Genomic DNA, 18,244 nt, shown 5'->3' with positions numbered 1-18,244 from the left:
CTGCGTACCCTCAGGCTCACTGTTGGGGGGCAGTGGTAGTGGCTGATGGCTTGATGGCTTCAACATCCTTTGTTTGCTGATGTGGCAGGCAACATTCTTCATCCACACTCCCCTTCTCCCCACTAGAATATAGGATCTGTGAGAGGAGAGTCTTTGTTCACCACTATAAACCCAGTGCTTGCCTCACAATAGGTGCTCAATAACTACTTTGTTGCTGGAGAGGATGTGCAAAAAAGGGAATCCTCCCACACGGTTGGTGGGAATGTAAGTTGGTGCAGTCACTGTGGAAAAAAGTATGGGGGTTCCTCAAAAAACTAAAAATAGAATTATCACATGATCCAGCAATCCCACTCCTGGGCATATATCCAGACAAAACTATAATCCAAAAAGATAATGCACGCCTGTGTTCATAGGAGCACTATTCACAATAGCCAAGAAACAACCTAAATATCCATCGACAAATGAATGGATAAAGAAGATGTGGAACCTATATACAATGGTATAGTACTCAGCCATAAAAAAGAATGAAGTAATGCCTTTGCAGCAACATGGATACAACTAGAGATTATCATACAAAGTGAAGTTAAGTCAGAAAGAGAAAGACAAATACCATATGGTATCACTTATATGTGGAATCTAAAGTATGACACAAATGGACCTATCTACAAACCAGAAACAGACTCACAGACATAGAGAACAGACTTGTGGTTGCCAAGGGGGATTGGGGGTGGGGGAGGGATGGACTGGGAGTTTCGGGTTAGCAGATGCAAACTACTACATGTAGAATGGATAAACAAGGTCCTACTCTATAGCACAGGGAACTATATTCAATATTCTAAGAAATCATAATGGAAAAGAATATAAAAAAGAAAGTATATATGTATAACTGAATCACTTTGCTGTACAGCAGAAATTAACTCAGCATTGTAAATCAACTATATACTTCAGTAAAAAGACTACTTTGTTGAATGCTCACATATATTAGATGCTAAATAAATTCATTCATTCAAAGACTTACTGACTACAAAGAATAGACCAGGTAGACTGACATTTATTCAATAGGCCAGTGTATCCCAGCCAGTGTGGGGGACCTAGTGTGTGTTTATGCAGTGTGTGTGTGTGTGTGTGTGTGTGTGTGTGTGTGTGTGTGCGCTTATATGTAATTCAGGGAAAGTCTGTGTAGATAAGTAGCACTTGGGCTCCATAGTTCAACCCAGGTTTGAATCCTTACTACTAGTTCCTGGCTACATAATCTGGGAGAGATTACTTAACCTCTCTAAGGTTCAATTTCCTCATCTGTAAAATGGAGATTGAAATCGTATCTGCTTCATAGGGTTCCTGATGTAAAGATTAAAGAATATAAAGCATGGAGAGCACTTGGCAGTGTGAGTAAAAAAATGTGGCTCACCATGTCAGCAAACAAAGGGTGTTAGAGCCATCAAGCCACTACAGCCACCCTCGAAGGTGAGCCCTGAAGGAACTCAGGATGGAGACAGACGGGCTGCCGGCTGCCAAGTCCTCAGCTGCTGCAACCACCCCCAGTGGTGCACCCTGAGGGGATTCAGGAGAAAATCAGGATACTGTTCCCAGATAGCTGAGGTGCATACCAAATGAATGATCTCAATGAACCCAGACTCTTGCATCTTCTGATACATAGAAAAGTGCCAAATTCCTTAACTTGAGATCTGGTTTTCTTTAATTAACAGTAGTCTTTTGAAGTTTCAACTACCTGATCTTTGTTACAAAAACTCCTGTATATCCTGGCTCCTCCCTTACCTCTTGGGAGCAGTTTCTCAGAGCTATCTGAGAGGCTGAGTTCTGGGCTTAAGTCCTCAGTTTTGTCTGCCAACTAAAACATTATTCTCAACTTTTAGGTTGTGCCTTTTTTTTCTGTCAACAGCAGCACCTAGCTCATCGTAGTGCTTGGTAAATGTTAGCTATTACTATTTCTCAGGGGCTAAGCATTTTTCAAATGTTTCTGGACAGTGTTTCCTAAATATGTGTGATATTTATTTTCAAATGTATTTATATTTGTGGATGAAGAAATATAAATTCATCTATTACAAGATTCATGATAGCTTTCTGTCTTTTGTCCAGGCAAGAGTTACTAAAAGTATAACCAAGTACTTATGGCTGAGGGCGTCTATGACAATTTCAAACCTAAAGAAATAATCCTCATATTAAGTTACACTTTCCATGAGGGCAAAGACCTCGCCTGTCTTATATTTCTCTGCATATCTATTCTCCTGGCACATATAATAGGCACTTAATAAATACTCATCTGTTTATTGTTTGTGAATGAATAAATATTTACGTTGTTGGAAAATACCATTTGCACTGTTGGTGGGCCCTTGTCACTGGCTTGATTGCGGAAATGTTAGCAAAACAGAGTGTGCAGCATTTCAGGAACTAGATTTCAAGAGTCTCAATGTTTTAGGGGCCCTAAACTATCCAGGGAACACTTCTTGGGTTAGAGCTGCTAGCTGGTAAAAGAGGAAATTAGGAACTGAAGTTTTCCACTTTTTCTGAGGAAAGAACAATCACATGGCAAATTCTGTGATTGGTCACACAAGGAAGAACTCGCCAGCTTTAAGATTTCTTTGCAAGTCAGACCCCCTACAATTGTGCTCAAATGCATAGCTAGGAACAACCAGACACACACACAGAGATGCCCCTCCACCCTCTCACTTTATACCACAAGCAGATGTAAATGGATCTTACTGTCAGTGATTTAGAAATGATCTGGTGGTGGGGGGGGGGATGTGCATCAGCTTGAAGCGGGATATTAGTTCCCCAACCAGGGATCAAACCCTGGCCTCGTTGGTTAGAGCACCGAATCCTTAACCAGTAGACCACGAGGGCCAGTGAGCTTGAAATGGAACCTTGGTCCTTGTCTTCTTTGAAGAAAGAATTCAGCAAAGAGATGGAGATAGTAAAGTGGGTAAAGCATTTATTAGAAGCAGAGTACATGTGAAAATGACACATGGGTGGGCTCAGAGAGAGAGCTGTGCTTTGGGGGTGGCTTAAATTGCTTATATGGGGGCAGTTTCCCAGGTTCCCTCTGGCCAATCATCTTGCAGTTTTCCTCTGGCCAATCATCTTGCTCATTGCTCATATCTGGTCTGACTCAGTGCCCTACCTGATGTGCACACACATCTTTTAGCCAAGATGGATTCCAGTGCAAGAGTCTCTGGGAGGTTGGCAGGACATATTATGGGTTGGTGCCCCCTCCCTTCCCTGAACCCTGAGGATCTTTTCTGCACATGTGTGGTCTGGGAAGTCTCCTTGATTCCAAAAAATGTGGTCATCTTATTTTTTTACTCTAGCAGAACTCAGCTCCTCTCTCCTCCTGTCTTTTCTTTGAAATGTCAGCAGGAGACAAGCTCCAACTGCTCAGCCTGCCAAGCTCCAGCTGCTCAGCCTGAGGCCCATCTACCTCCTACTCAGAAGGAGCCATAGTAGTCTGCTTATATCTACTATTTCAATGAGCCATAGTAATCTGCTTATCAAGGCAAAAAGTTCATCTCTGATGGCAGTGTTTGTACGCTCATTTATAAATGTTGGAAGCTCAGAGTTTTGGTTTTTGAGTTTGCTTCCAGCTTTACACACCTGTGAAAAAGAGCCTTCTGCTGTTATAACGGAAAAGAATTAAGTTTTTTTGTAGATGGAATTGGCAGGTTTTTAGAGAAGCACTTACTATTAAGTCATGAAAAAGAATCAGTCATCAGTAATTACAGAGAGGGAATGGTGAGCTGGATGGTGGGTCATGTTCAGTCTACTAACATTTTTTCCTTCCCACGTAAAAACATTTTTTTCAGCTTCCAGACTCCACTCCTAACCTATGTGACATTGGCAGGTGAGGCAGAGTGTGTGACTCTCCTAACTTCACCTTCTCACTTGGAAAAGCAGCTCACAGTATATGTCATTCAACAGTGATGTGGTCTGGGGATACAACATATATTTATATTGAAAAGATGAATACACTAACCTTGTTTAGAAAATTATACCCCAGGCTCAGAAATCCCAAGGAATGTGTGTTCACTCACTTCCAGAAAAATGGTCAAGGCCCTCTACCTGTGGGACCTCATCCAGGCTTTGAGCTCAACTTGTGGCTGTAAACAGGATGAGTCCAGATTGGCTGTGGCTTCTCTAATTTCTTTCACTTTTTTCACCGCAGGTATTTCAGAATGGTAAAATGGAGAAGCTTGAGGAGATTATAGAAAACCACCCTTGTGCCTTTCCTCACTGGGTTGGGCCCTTTCAGGCATTTTTCTATATCTATGACCCAGACTATGCAAAGACATTTCTGAGCAGAATGGGTAAGAAAAGGGATGAATCTCAGGATCCTAGTCCTCCTAGGAGCGATATGCACAACCTACAAGCAGGATTCTGAAGGAATTCTGAAGCAAAGTTTGGTACTGGGCCTTTAAGAGACACTGGGGCAAGTGTGGAGAGGTTTCCCACCAATCCTGAAGGGGATTCCCACATCCCCCAGTCCCTTGTCTAGTTCAGACTCCCATGGGCCCTTTTAGGTCAGTGTATCTTAAAGCCCATGTGGCACCACCAGATCTCCAGGGCCTTCCTTTGCCTCTCTTGGTTTTGTAACTTCAGCAATACTCCCCACGCCCATCCCCTTTCTTGAACATAAAGCCTCCTTATCCTCCTGAAGGAGAATTCAGAAGTAATGCCTCCTCTGCTGGTTCAGTGTGTAAACCTGAATGTAGATCATCCACTTGCCAGTCTAACCTCTTGATTGTGGTCTAAAATGTTTCTGTTTTATGCATGTTTCTCAGCTGTGTTCCCTTTTGGGGCATGAGGCATCTAACCTTCCCATGAGTCCTTTCTCAATGCTTCCAGGGTAGATTATCTCATACCACAAAATTTAAATGTCCAGTTTTTGCTCCCTCAACTTTGTAAAACTAAGATCTGATGTGCTCACCTTTCTTCTTTGTGCTATTACCTCCGTTACACTTAGTAAAACCTGATAAAAGAAAGCAGCCTTTCCTTGAAAGCCTCCATGTCTCCCAGTCCCCCAGCTCTGATTCGTCTCATGTTCACCTTGTAAAGGACACGAGCTGTAAAACATCCTCATGTTAGAGATCACGAGAACCCTGAGAGGGTTCTCACTCTCTGGGGTTTGCTGGTCCCTGCTCTAATAGTTAATTTGCTTTCCAAAAAGGATGTGATATATTGTCCCAACTCCTGTTCTGGACACTTTGCAATCTCTGTTTCTGTTGGGAGAAGTGGAAACAAGGAAAGAATCTGGGTTTGTGTGCCTGCCTGCCTCCTGGGGCTGCTGTGGTCAGCTTTGTGAACCAAGATTTGTATGTTTCCCCAGGCGGCCAAGGCTATAAGGAATGAGCCCTGGGCTCCCTTTTGCTCACTATTTATGGTTAGTGCAGGCAAATGAAGAGAACCTTCACCAACTCTGGTAATTTTCCTCTAATGTTGTCTTTCATTTCCTCTGCTTGACTCTGCAGATCCCAAGTCCAAGTTCCTGTATGAGTTCATGGCTCCATGCCTTGGTATGTATGTGCAAATGAAGGGGGTGACTGACCCAGTATCTCTTGAAGTCCCCTTTCTATAGTACAGCATGCCAAGAAAACTCAAACTTTTTTCTCTCTCTCTCTAGTTGAGGCGTGCGAGCTCAGTGGTTATGGTGCGCAGGCTTAGTTGCCCTGTGGCATTTGGTATCTTTGCTCCCCGACCAGGGATGGAACCCACGTCCCCTGCATTGGAAGGTGGATTCTTTACCACTGGACCACCAGGGAAGTACCAACAATACTGTATTGTGCACTTAAAAATTTAAGTAGATTTCAAGTTAAGTATTCTTACCACAATTTTAAAAAATAAAAGAAGCTTGGTCCAAAACTAAATCGTTTTAACAAAACATAAACATAAAAGTTGAAATCAATTAAGCTTTTTAAATTTTTATTTTATTTTATTTTTTAACATCTTTATTGGAGCATAATTGCTTTACAATCGTGTGTTAGTTTCTGCTTTATAACAAAGTGAATCAACTATACATATACCTGTATCCCCATATCTCCTCCCTCTTGCGTCTCCCTCCCACCCTCCCTATCCCACCCCTCTAGGTGGTCACAAAGCACTGAGCTGATCTCCCTGTGCTATGCAGCTGCTTCCCACTAGCTATCTATTTTACATTTGGGAGTGTATATATTCCATGCCACTCTCTCACTTCGTCCCAGCTTACTCTTCCCCCTCCCCGTGTCCTCAGATCCATTCTCTACGTCTGCATCTTTATTCCTGTCCTGCCCCTAGGTTCTTCAGAGTGAAGTAAGTCAGAAAGAGAAAAAGAAATACCGTATGCTAACACATATATGTGGAATCAGTTAAGCTTTTTAAGCAGTTCAACATCACTTTTCATGAACACCGTAATAGAGAATATTTATCAGGCAGTTAATTAATCCTTCCTCAGCTCCACCACTAAGTAGCAGTATGACTTTGGGCAAGTGACTGCTTTGTCTCAGTGTCATCTGTAAAATGGAGATAAAAAAGAACCTATCTCATAGTTTTGTGGTGATGATTAAATATGTTAATATATGTAAAGCACTTAGGACAGTGCCTGGAACTGAATAAATGTTAAATATATTTGCCCCAGGAAACTTGCAAGACACACCTACACATGCATACATATAGACACACACAAACATAGATATTATAAGGAGGACACTCAGATAAGCTGATTAGAAATTATTTAAGACACAAATGGACGTTATGTATAGCAGTAGTTCTCAAACTTGTTCTCATCATGGCCCACACACAAAATATTAATATTTGTATGGCTCATTGGAGGAAACAAGAGTGGATTTGGGGGCATCTACACAGAACTTAGTGAAAAAAATTCTTCACATTTTCTTTCTATTACATAATTATGATGAAAAAACAAAATGCAGAATATTAGGGGGAAATTAAATGTTAAATTTGTTAAAAATAAAAACTTTTCAAATTAAAAAATTTTTATTAGTCAAATTTATCAATATTTTTACTGCATCTAGATTTTGAGTGTTAGTCAGAAGCCTTTCCCTATTCCAGAATATCTCAGCTGTGGCATTAATGACATTTTGGGCTGGATAAGTCTTTGTCATCCAGGCAGTGAGGAGCTGTCCTATGCATTGTAGGATGTTTAGCTGCATCCCTAACATCTACCCACTTGATGATAGTAGGACTCTGACAGTTGTGGCAACCAAAATATCTTCAGACATTGCTGAATGTCCCCTGGGGTCAAAATTGTCCCTGGTTGAGAACCACTGCCCTGTAACCAAATTGTAAAGACATTCATTCATATTTTCTTCTAGTGCTTGCATGGTTTTGTTCTTCTTGGATTTAGATCTCTGATCCATTTAAAGTTTATTCTTATGTATGATATGAGGAGTTGCTCTAATATTTCTGAATGGTTATCCAGTTGTCCCATCACCATTTATTAAAAAGTTCCATCTTTTCCAGTGATTTGAGATGATAACCACTTTGATCATATTCTAAATTGGCATATGGACTTGGACCTATTTCTTGACTTTCTTTTCTATTCCGTTCATCTCTCTATTTGTGTGCTAGAATCACAATGACTCACTTAAAGAGACTTTGTGGTATGCTTTTTTAATTACTAAGGTATTTTTCAGAGGGTTTTAGGTTTACAAAAAAATTGAGCAGAAAGCACAGAGTTCCCATACATTGGTACTTCCTCACCCCCCCATATCCACAGTTTCCCTTATTATTAACATCTTGCATTAGTATGGTACATTTCTTGTAATTGATGAGCCATTATTATTAACCAAAGTCCATAATTTAGGGTTCACTCTCTATGTTGTACACTCCATGGGTTTTGACAAATATATAATGATATGTTTCCACCATTACAGTATCACACAGCATAGTTTCACTGCCCTAAAAACTCCCCTGTGCTCCAGCCACTTATCCCTCCTTTCTTTGCCCTGAACCCCTGGCAACCACTAATTTTTTTTACTGTCTCTATAGTTTTGCCTCTTCCATGTCATTAGTTGGAATCATACTGTATGTAGCCTTTTTAGATTGGTTTCTTTCACTTAGCAATATGCATTTAAACTTCCTCCGTGTATTTTCATGGCTTGATAGCTCATTTATTTTAATTGCTAAATTATATTTATTGTATGGGTGTACCACAGTTTGTTTACCCATTCAACTATTGAAGGATGTCTTAGTTGCTTTCAAAAAACAAAGTTTTGGCAATTTTGAATAAAGCTGCTATAAACATTTGTGTGCAGGTTTTTGTGTGAACTTAAGTTTTCAGCTCCTTTGGATAAATTCCAAGGAGGATGATTAGAGATTGTATGGTAAGAATAAGTTTACTCTTGTAAGAATCCACCAAATTATCCTCCAAAATGGCTGTACCATTTTTTATTAACACCAGCAATGAATGAGAGTTTCTGTTGCTCCACATCCTTGCCAACATTCGGTGTTGTCACTCTTCTGGATTTTGACCATTCTAGTAGATGTGTAGTGGTACCTTATTATTTTTATTTAATTTTTTAAATTTAACATCTTTATTGGAGTATAATTGCTTTACAATGGTGTGTTAGTTTCTGCTTTATAACAAAGTGAATCAGTTATACATATACATATACCCCCATATCTCTTCCCTCTTGCATCTCCCTCCCTCCCACCCCTCTAGGTGGTCACAAAGCACCGAGCTGATCTCCCTGTGCTATGAGGCTGCTTCCTGCTAGCTAGCTATTTTACATTTGGTAGTGTATATATGTCCATACCACTCTCTTTCCTTGTCCCAGCTTACCTTTCCCCCTCCCCATATCCTCAAGTCCATTCTCTAGTAGGTCTGTGTCTTTATTCCCGTCTTGGTCCTAGGTTCATGATCTTTTTTTTTCTTTTTTTAGATTCCATATATATGTGTTAGCTTACAGTATTTGTTTTTCTCTTTCTGACTTACTTCACTCTGTATGACAGACTCTAGGTCCATCCACTTCACTACAAGTAACTCAATGTCGTTTCTTTTTATGGCTGAGTAATATTCAATTGTAAATATGCACCACATCTTCTTTATCCATTCATCTGTTGATGGACACTTAGGTTGCTTCCATGTCCTGGTTATTGTAAATAGAGTTGCAGTGAACATTGTGGTACATGACTCTTTTTGAATTACGGTTTTCTCAGGGTATATGCCCAGTAGTGGGATTGCTGGGTCATATGGTAGTTCTATTTGTAGTTTTTTAAGGAACCTCCATACTGTTCTCCATAGTGGCTGTATCAATTTACATTCCCACCAACAGTGCAAGAGGGTTCCCTTTTCTCCACACCCTCTTCAGCATTTATTGTTTGTAGATTTTTTTTTAACATCTTTATTGGGGTATAATTGCTTTACAATGGTGTGTTAGTTTCTGCTTTATAACAAAGTGAATCCGTTATACATATGTTCCCATATCTCTTCCCTCTTCGTCTCCCTCCCTCCATCCCTCCCTATCCCACCCCTCCAGGTGGTCACAAAGCACCGAACGAGCTGGTATCCCTGTGCCACGTGGCTGCTTCCCATTGGCTATCTACCTTACGTTTGTTAGTATATATATGTCCATGCCTCTCTCTCGCCCTATCACAGCTCACCCTTCCCCCTCCCCATATCCTCAAGTCCGTTCTCCAGTAGGTCTGTGTCTTTATTCCTGTTTTACCCCTAGGTTCTTCATGACATTGTTTCTCTTAAATTCCATATATATGTGTTAGCATACGGTATTTGTCTTTCTCTTTCTGACTTATTTCACTCTGTATGACCGACTCTAGGTCTATCCACCTCATTACAGATAGCTCAATTTCGTTTCTTTTTATGGCTAATATTCCACTGTATATATGTGCCACATCTTCTTTATCCATTCATCCGACGATGGGCACTTAGGTTGTTTCTATCTCCGGGCTATTGTAAACAGAGCTGCAATGAATATTTTGGTACATGACTCTTTTTGAATTTTGGTTTTCTCAGGGTATATGCCCAGTAGTGGGATTGCTGGGTCATATGGTAGTTCTATTTGTAGTTTTTTAAGGAACCTCCATATCGTTCTCCATAGTGGCTGAACCAATTCACATTCCCACCAGCAGTGCAAGAGTGATCCCTTTTCTCCACACCCTCTCCAGCATTTATTGTTTCTAGATTTTCTGATGATGGCCATTCTGACTGGTGTGAGATGATATCTCATTGTAGTTCTGATTTGCATTTCTCTAATGATTAATGATGTTGAGCATTCTTTCATGTGTTTGTTGGCAGTCTGTATATCTTCTTTGGAGAAATGTCTATTTAGGTCTTCTGCCCATTTTTGGATTGGGTTGTTAATTTTTTTGTTATTGTGCTGCATGGGCTGCCTGTAAATTTTGGAGATTAATCCTTTGTCAGTTGATTCATTTGCAAATATTTTCTCCCATTCAGAGGGTTGTCTTTTGGTCTTGTTTATGGTTTCCTTTGCTGTGCAAAAGCCTTTAAGTTTCATTAGGTCCCATTTGTTTATTTCTGTTTTTATTTCCATTTCTCTAGGAGATGGGTCAAAAAGGATCTTGCTGTGATTTATGTCATAGAGTGTTCTGCTTATGTTTTCCTCTAAGAGTTTGATAGTGTCTGGCCTTACATTTAGGTCTTTAATCCATTTTGAGTTTATTTTTGTGTACGGTGTTAGGGCGTGTTCTAATTTCATTCTTGTACATGTACCTGTCCAGTTTTCCCAGCACCATTTATTGAAGAGGCTGTCTTTTCTCCACTGTATATTCTTTCCTCCTTTATCAAAGATAAGGTGACCATATGTGCATGGGTTTATCTCTGGGGTTTCTATCCTGTTCCATTGATCTATATTTCTGTTTTTGTGACAGTACCATACTGTCTTGATTGCTGTAGCTTTGTAGTATAGTCTGAAGTCAGGGAGCCTGATTCCTCCAGCTCCGTTTTTCTTTCTCAAGATTGCTTTGACTTTTCGGGGTCTCTTGTGTTTCCATACAAATTGTGCAATTTTTTGTTCTAGTTCTGGGAAAAATGCCAGTGGTAGTTTGATAGGGATTGCATTGAAGCTGTAGATTGCTTTGGGTAGTAGAGTCATTTTCACAGTGTTGATTCTTCCAATCCAAGAACATGGTATACCTCTCCATCTATTTGTATCATCTTTAATTTCTTTCATCAGTGTCTTATAATTTTCTGCATTCTGTCTCCTTAGGTAGGTTTATTCCTAGATGTTTTATTCTTTTTGTTGCAATGGTAAATGGGAGAGTTTTCTTAATTTCACATTCTGAATTTTCATCATTAGTGTATAGGAATGCAAGAGATTTCTGTGCATCAATTTTGTATCTTGCTACTTTACAAAATTCATTCATTAGCTCTTGTAGTTTTCTGGTAGCATCATTAGGATTCTCTATGTATAGTATCATGACATCTGCAAACAGTGACAGCTTTACTTCTTCTTTCTGATTTGGATTCCTTTTATTTCTTTTTCTTTTCTGATTGCTGTGGCTAAAACTTCCAAAACTATGTTGAATAATAGTGGTGAGAGTGGGCAACCTTGCCTTGTTCCTGATCTTAGTGGAAATGGTTTCAGTTTTTCATTGAGGACGACGTTGGCTGTGGGTTTGTCATATATGGCCTTTATTATGTTGAGGTATTTCCCTCTATGCCTACTTTCTGGAGGGTTTTTATCATAAATGGGTTTTGAATTTTGTCAAAAGCTTTCTCTGCATCTATTGAGAAGATCATATGGTTTTTCTCCTTCAATTTGTTAATATGGTATATCACATTGATTGATTTGCATATATTGAAGAATCCTTGCATTCCTGGGATAAACCCCACTTGATCATGGTGTATGATCCTTTCAATGTGCTGTTGGATTCTGTTTGCTAGTATTTTTTGAGGATTTTTGCATCTATGTTCACCAGTGATATAGGCCTGTAGTTTTCTTCATTTGTGACATCTTTGTCTGGTTTTGGTATCAGGGTGATGTTGGCCTCGTAGAATGAGTTTGGGAGTGTTCCTCCCTCTGCTATATTTTGGAAGAGCTTGAGAAGGATAGGTGTTAGTTCTTCTCTAAATGTTTGATAGAATTCACCTGTGAAGCCATCTGGTCCTGGACCTTTTTTTTTATTATTATTGCGGTACGCGGGCCTCTCACTGCTGTGGCCTCTCCCGTCACGGAGCACAGGCTCCGGACACACAGGCCCAGCGGCCATGGCCCACAGGCCCAGCTGTTCCACGGCATGTGGGATCCCCCCGGACCAGGGCACAAACCCATGTCCCCTGCATCGGCAGGCAGACTCCCAACCACTGCGCCACCAGGGAAGCCCTGGGCTTTTGTTTGTTGGAAGATTTTTTGTTTTGTTTTGTTTTTGCAGTATGCGGGTCTCTCACTGTTGTGGCCTCTCCTGTTGTGGAGCACAGGCTCTGGACACGCAGGCTCAGCGGCCATGGCTCATGGGTCTAGTAGCCTCTCCGCAGCATGTGGGATCTTCCTGGACCGGGGCACAAGCCCTGCATTGGCAGGCGGACTCTCAACCACTGCACCACCAGGGAAGTCCTGTTGGAAGATTTTTAATCACAGTTTCAATTTCAGTGCTTGTTATTGGTCTGTTCATATTTTCTATTTCTTCCTGGTTCAGTCTCGGAAGGTTGTGCATTTCTAAGAATTTGTCCATTTCTTCCAGGTTGTCCATTCTATTGGCATATAGTTGCTTGTAGTAATCTCTCACGATCCTTTGTATTTCTGCAGTGTTCGTTGTTACTTCTCCTTTTTCATTTCTAATTCTATTGATTTGAGTCTTCTTTTTTTTCTTGATGAGTTTGGCTAATGGTTTATCAATTTTGTTTATGTTCACAAAGAACCAGCTTTTAGTTTTATTGATCTTTGCTATCCTCTCCTTCATTTCTTTTTCATTCATTTCTGATCTGATCTTTATGATTTCTTTCCTTCTGCTAATTTTGGGATTTCTTTGTTCTTCTTTCTCTAATGCTTTAGGTATAAGCTTAGGTTGTTTATTTGAGATGTTTCTTGTTTCTTAAGGTAGAATTTTGTTGCTCTAAATTTACCTCTTAGAACTGCTTTTGCTGCATCCCATAGGTTTTGGGTCGTCATGTTTTCATTGTCATTTGTTTCTAGGTATTTTTTAATTTCTTTTTTGATTTCTTCAGTGAGCTCTTGGTTATTAAGTAGTGTATTGTTTAACCTCCATGTGTTGTATTTTTTTACAGATTTTTTCCTGTAATTGATATATAGTCTCATAATGTTGTTGTTGGAAAAGATACTTGATACGATTTCAATTTTCTTAAATTTACCATGGGTTGATTTGTTACTCAAGATATGCTCTATCCTGGAGAATGTTCCATGACCACTTGAGAAGAAAGTGTATTCTGTTTTTTTGGATGGAATGTCCTATAAATATTTACAGTTGTTATATCTTCTTCTTGGATTGATCCCTTGATCATTATGTAGTGTCCTTCTTTGTCTCTTGTAATAGTCTTTGTTTTAAAGTTAAATTTTGTCTGATATGAGAATTGCTACTCCAGCTTTCTTTTGATTTCCATTTGCATGGAATATCTTTTTCCATCCCCTCGCTTTCAGTCTGTATGTGTCCCTAGGTCTGAAGTGGGTCTCTTGTACACAGCATATATACGGATCTTGTTTTTGTATCCATTCTGGCAGTCTATGTCTTTTGGTTGGAGCATTTAATCCATTTACATTTAAGGTAATTGTTGATATGCATGTGCCTATTACCATTTTCTTAATTGTTTTTTTGTTTGTTATTGTAGGTCTTTTCCTTCTCTTGTTTCCCACCTAGAGAAGTTCCTTTAGCATTTGTTGTAAAGCTGGTTTGGTGGTGCTGAATTCTCTTAGCTTTTGCTTGTCTGTAAAGGTTTTAATTTCTCTGTCGAATCTGAATGAGATCCTTGCTGGGTAGAGTAATCTTGGTTGTAGGTTTTCCCCCTTCATCTCTTTATATATGTCTTGCCACTCCCTTCTGGCTTGCTGAGTTTCTGCTGAAAGATCAGCTGTTACCGTTATGGAGATTCCCTTGTATGTTATTTGTAGTTTTTCCCTTGCTGCTTTTATTATTTTCTCTTTGTATTTAATTTTTGATAGTTTGATTAATATGTGTCTTGGCATGTTTCCCCTTGGATTTATCCTTTATAGGACTCTCTGTGCTTCTTGGACTTATTAACTATTTCCTTTCCCATATTAGGGAAGTTTTCAACTATAATCTCTTCAAATATTTTCTCAGTCCCTTTCTTTATCTCTTCTTTTTCTGGGACCCCTATAATTCGAATGTTGGTGCATTTAATGTTGTCCCAGAGGTCTCTGAGACTGTCCTCAATTCTTTTCATTCTTTTTTCTTTATTCTGCTCTGCAGTAGTTATTTCCACTATTTTATCTTCCAGGTCACTTATCTGTTCTTCTGCCTCAGCTATTCTGCTATTGACCCCTTCTAGAGAAGTTTTAATTTCATTTATTGTGTTGTTCATCACTATTTATTTGCTCTTTAGTTCTTCTAGGTCCTGGTTAAACATTTCTTGTATCTTCTGCATTCTATTTCCAAGATTTTGGATCATCTTTGCTATCATTATTCTGAATTCTTTTTCAGGTAGACTGCCTATTTCCTCTTCATTTGTTAGGTCTGGTGGGTTTTTATCTTGCTCCTTCATCTGCTGTATGTTTCTCTGTCTTCTTATTTTGCTTAACTTACTGTGTTTGGGGTCTCCTTTTCACAGGCTGCAGGTTCATAGTTCCCGTTGTTTTTGGTGTCTGCCCCCAGTGGCTAAGGTTGGTTAAATGGGGTGTGTAGGCTTCCTGGTGGAGGGGACTAGTGCCTGTGTTCTGGTTTATGAGGCTGGATCTTGTCTTTCTGGTGGGCAGGTCCATGTCTGGTGGTGTTTTTTGGCGTGTCTGTTGCCTTATTATGCTTTTAGGCAGCCTCTCTGCTAATGGGTGGGGTTGTGTTCCCGTCTTGCTAGTTGTTTGGCATGGGGTGTCCAGCACTGTAGCTTGCTGGTCATTGAATGGAGATGGGTCTTGGCATTGAGATGGAGATATCTGGGAGATTTTTGCCATTTGATATTATGTGGAGCTGGGAGGTCTCTTGTGGACCAATGTCCTGAACGTGGCTCTCCTACCTCAGAGGCACAGCTCTGACGCCTTGCTGGAGCACCAAGAGCCTGTCATCCACACGGCTCAGAAAAAAGGGAGAAAAAAAAAGAAAGAAAGAATAAAATAAAATAAAAAAGTTATTAAAATAAAAAATAATTATTAAATTTTTTAAGTAATAAAATAAAAGAAAGAAAGAAGAGAGCAACCAAATCAAAAAACAAATCCACCAATGATAACAAGCACTAAAAACTATACTAACAAAACAAAACAAAAGAAAACAAAACAAAAAAACGGACAGACAGAACCCTAGGACAAATGGTAAAAGCAAAGCTATATGACAAAATCACACACAGAAGCATACACATACACATTCACAAAAAAAGAAAAAGGGAAATATATATATATATATATCATTGCTCCCAAAGTCCACCTCCTCAATTTGGGAAGACTTGTTGTGTATTCAGGTATTCCACAGATGCAGGGCACATCAAGTTTATTGTGGAGATATAATTCACTGCTACTGAGGCTGCTGGGAGAAATTTCCCTTTCTCTTCTTTGTTCGCACAGCTCCTGGGGTTCAGCTTCGGATTTGGCCCCGCCTCTGTGTGTAGGACACCTGAGGGTGTCTGCTCTTCGCTCAGACAGGACGGGGTTAAAGGAGGAGCACATTCAGGGGCTCTGCCTCACTCAGGCTGGGGGGGAGGGAAGGGTACGGAATGCGGGGCGAGGCTAGGGTGGCAGAGGCCAGAGTGATGTTGTACCAGCCTGAGGTGCACCGTGTGTTCTCCTGGGTAAGTTGTCCCTGGATCACAGGACCCTGGCAGTGGCAGTCTTCATAGGTTCCTGGGAGGGGTGGTGTGGATAGTGCCCTGTGCTTACACACAGGCTTCTTGGTGGCTGCAGCAGCAGCCTTAGCATCTCATGCCTGTCTCTGGGGTCCACGCTGATAGCCGCGGCTCGCGTCCATCTCTGGATCTCTTTTAAGTGGCACTCTTAATCCCCTCTCCTCGCGCACCAGGAAACAAAGGGGCAAGAAAAATCTCTTGCCTCTTCAGCAGCTCCAGACATTTTCCCGGACTCCCTCCCGGCTAGCTGTGGTGCACTAGCCCCTTCATGCTCTATTCACACAGCCAACCCCAGTCCTGTCCCTGGGATCCGACCTCCAAAGTCCGAGCCTCAGCTCCCAGCCCACACCCGTCCCGGCGGGTGAGCAGACAAGCCTCTCGGGCTGGTGAGGGCCGGTTGGCACTGATCCTCTGTGCGGGAATCTCTCCGCTTTGCCTTCCACACCCCTGTTGCTGTGCTTTCCTCTGCGGTTCTGAAGCTTCCCCCCTCCGCCACCCGCAATCTCAGCCCGCAAAGGGGCTTCCTGGTGTGTGGAAACCTTTCCTCCTTCACAGCTCCCTCCCACTGGTGCAGGTCCCCTCCCTATTTTTTTGTGTCTGTTTTTTCTTTTTTCTTTTTCCTACCCAGGTACGTGGGGAGTTTCTTGCCTTTTGGGAGGTCTGAGGTCTTCTGCCAGCGTTTGGTAGGTGTTCTGTAGGAGTTGTTCCAGATATAGATGTATTTCTGATGTATTGTGGGGAGGAAGGTGATCTCCATGTCTTACTCTTCCGCCATCTTGAAGCTCCTCCCCCTTATTAATTTTTTAACTTGCATTTCTCTGATAGCACATGATGTGGAGCATCTTTTCATATGCTTGTTAACTATTTGCATATATGCTTTGGTGAGGTGTCTGTTAAGGTCTTTGGCCCATTTTTAAATTACTTTTTTCTTATTGTTGAGTTTTAAGAGTTTTTGTGTATTTTGGATAACAGTCCTTTACCAGAAGAGGCTTTTGCAAATATTTTCTCCCAATATGTGGCTTGTCTTAATAGTCTCTTAACTGTGTCTTTTGCTGAGCAGAAGGTTTGCTTTGTTTTGTTTTGTTTTTTGGTTTTGGCTGTGTCAGGTCTTAGTTGTGGCACACGGGCTCTTTGCTGCAGTGTGTGGGCTTCTCTCTAGTTGTGGCATGCGGGTTTTGTCTTCTCTAGTTTTGGCGTGCAGGTTTTCTTTCTCTAGTTGTGGCGCATGGGCTCCAGGGCTTGTGGGCTCTGTAGTTGTGGTGCACGCAGGCTCCAGAGCACTTGGGCTCTGTAGTTTGCAGCACGTGGGCTCTTTAGTTGAGGCGCACAGGCTCAGTAGTTGTGGCGTGTGTGGGCTTAGTTACCCCGCGGCATGTGGGATCTTAGTTCCCTGACCAGAGATTGAATCCACATCCCCTGCATTGCAGGACAGATCCTTTACCACTGGACCACCAGGGAAGTCCCAGAAGTTTTTAATTTTAATAAAATCAGCTTATCAGTTTTTTTTTCTCTCATGGGTCATGCTTCTGGTGTTATATCTAAAAAAAAAAATTGCCATACCCAAGGTCATATAGATTTTCTCCTATGTTGTTTCCTAGGAGTTTTATAGTTTTACATTTTACATTTAGGTCTATGGTACAATTTAAGTTAATATTTAAGATGTTAAAGTGTAACATCTATGTCTAGATGCTTTTTCTTTTCTTTTCTTTTCTTTTCTTTTCCTTTGGCATGTGGATGTCCAGTTGTTCCAGCACCATTTGTTGAAAGGACTATTCGTTCTCCACTGAATTGCCTTTGCTCCTTTGTGAGAGATTATTTGGCTGTATTTGTGTGGATCTATTTTGGGGCTTTCTATTTTATTCCATTGATCTATTTCTCTTTCTTCACCAATGCCAGACTCTCTTGATGACTGTAATTTTAGAGTAAATCTTGAAGTCAGGTAGTGACAGTCTTCCAACTTTGTTGATCTCCTTTCATTTTGTATTGGCTATTCTGGGGATTTTGCCTTTCCATATGAACATTAGGATCAGTTGTTGATAAACACAAAGTAACTTGTTGGGTTTTTATTGTGATCGTGTTGAATCTATAGATCAAATTAGGGAGAACACAATATTTAGTCTTCCTATCCATGTTCATAGAATATTTCTCAAGTTATTTGGATCTTTTATTTCTTTCATCAGAGTTTTGTAGGTTTCCTCATATAGGTCTTGTACATATTTTGTTAGATTTATTCCTAAGTACTTCATTTTTTGTTCTAATATAAATGGTATTATATATATATATATATATTTTTTTTTT

The sequence above is a fragment of the Lipotes vexillifer genome, unplaced genomic scaffold (assembly GCF_000442215.2).
Source record: "Lipotes vexillifer unplaced genomic scaffold, Lipotes_vexillifer_v1.1 scaffold13, whole genome shotgun sequence".
NCBI classification, from domain to species: domain Eukaryota; kingdom Metazoa; phylum Chordata; class Mammalia; order Artiodactyla; family Lipotidae; genus Lipotes; species Lipotes vexillifer.
Note: the sequence above shows the minus strand (reverse complement) of the source record.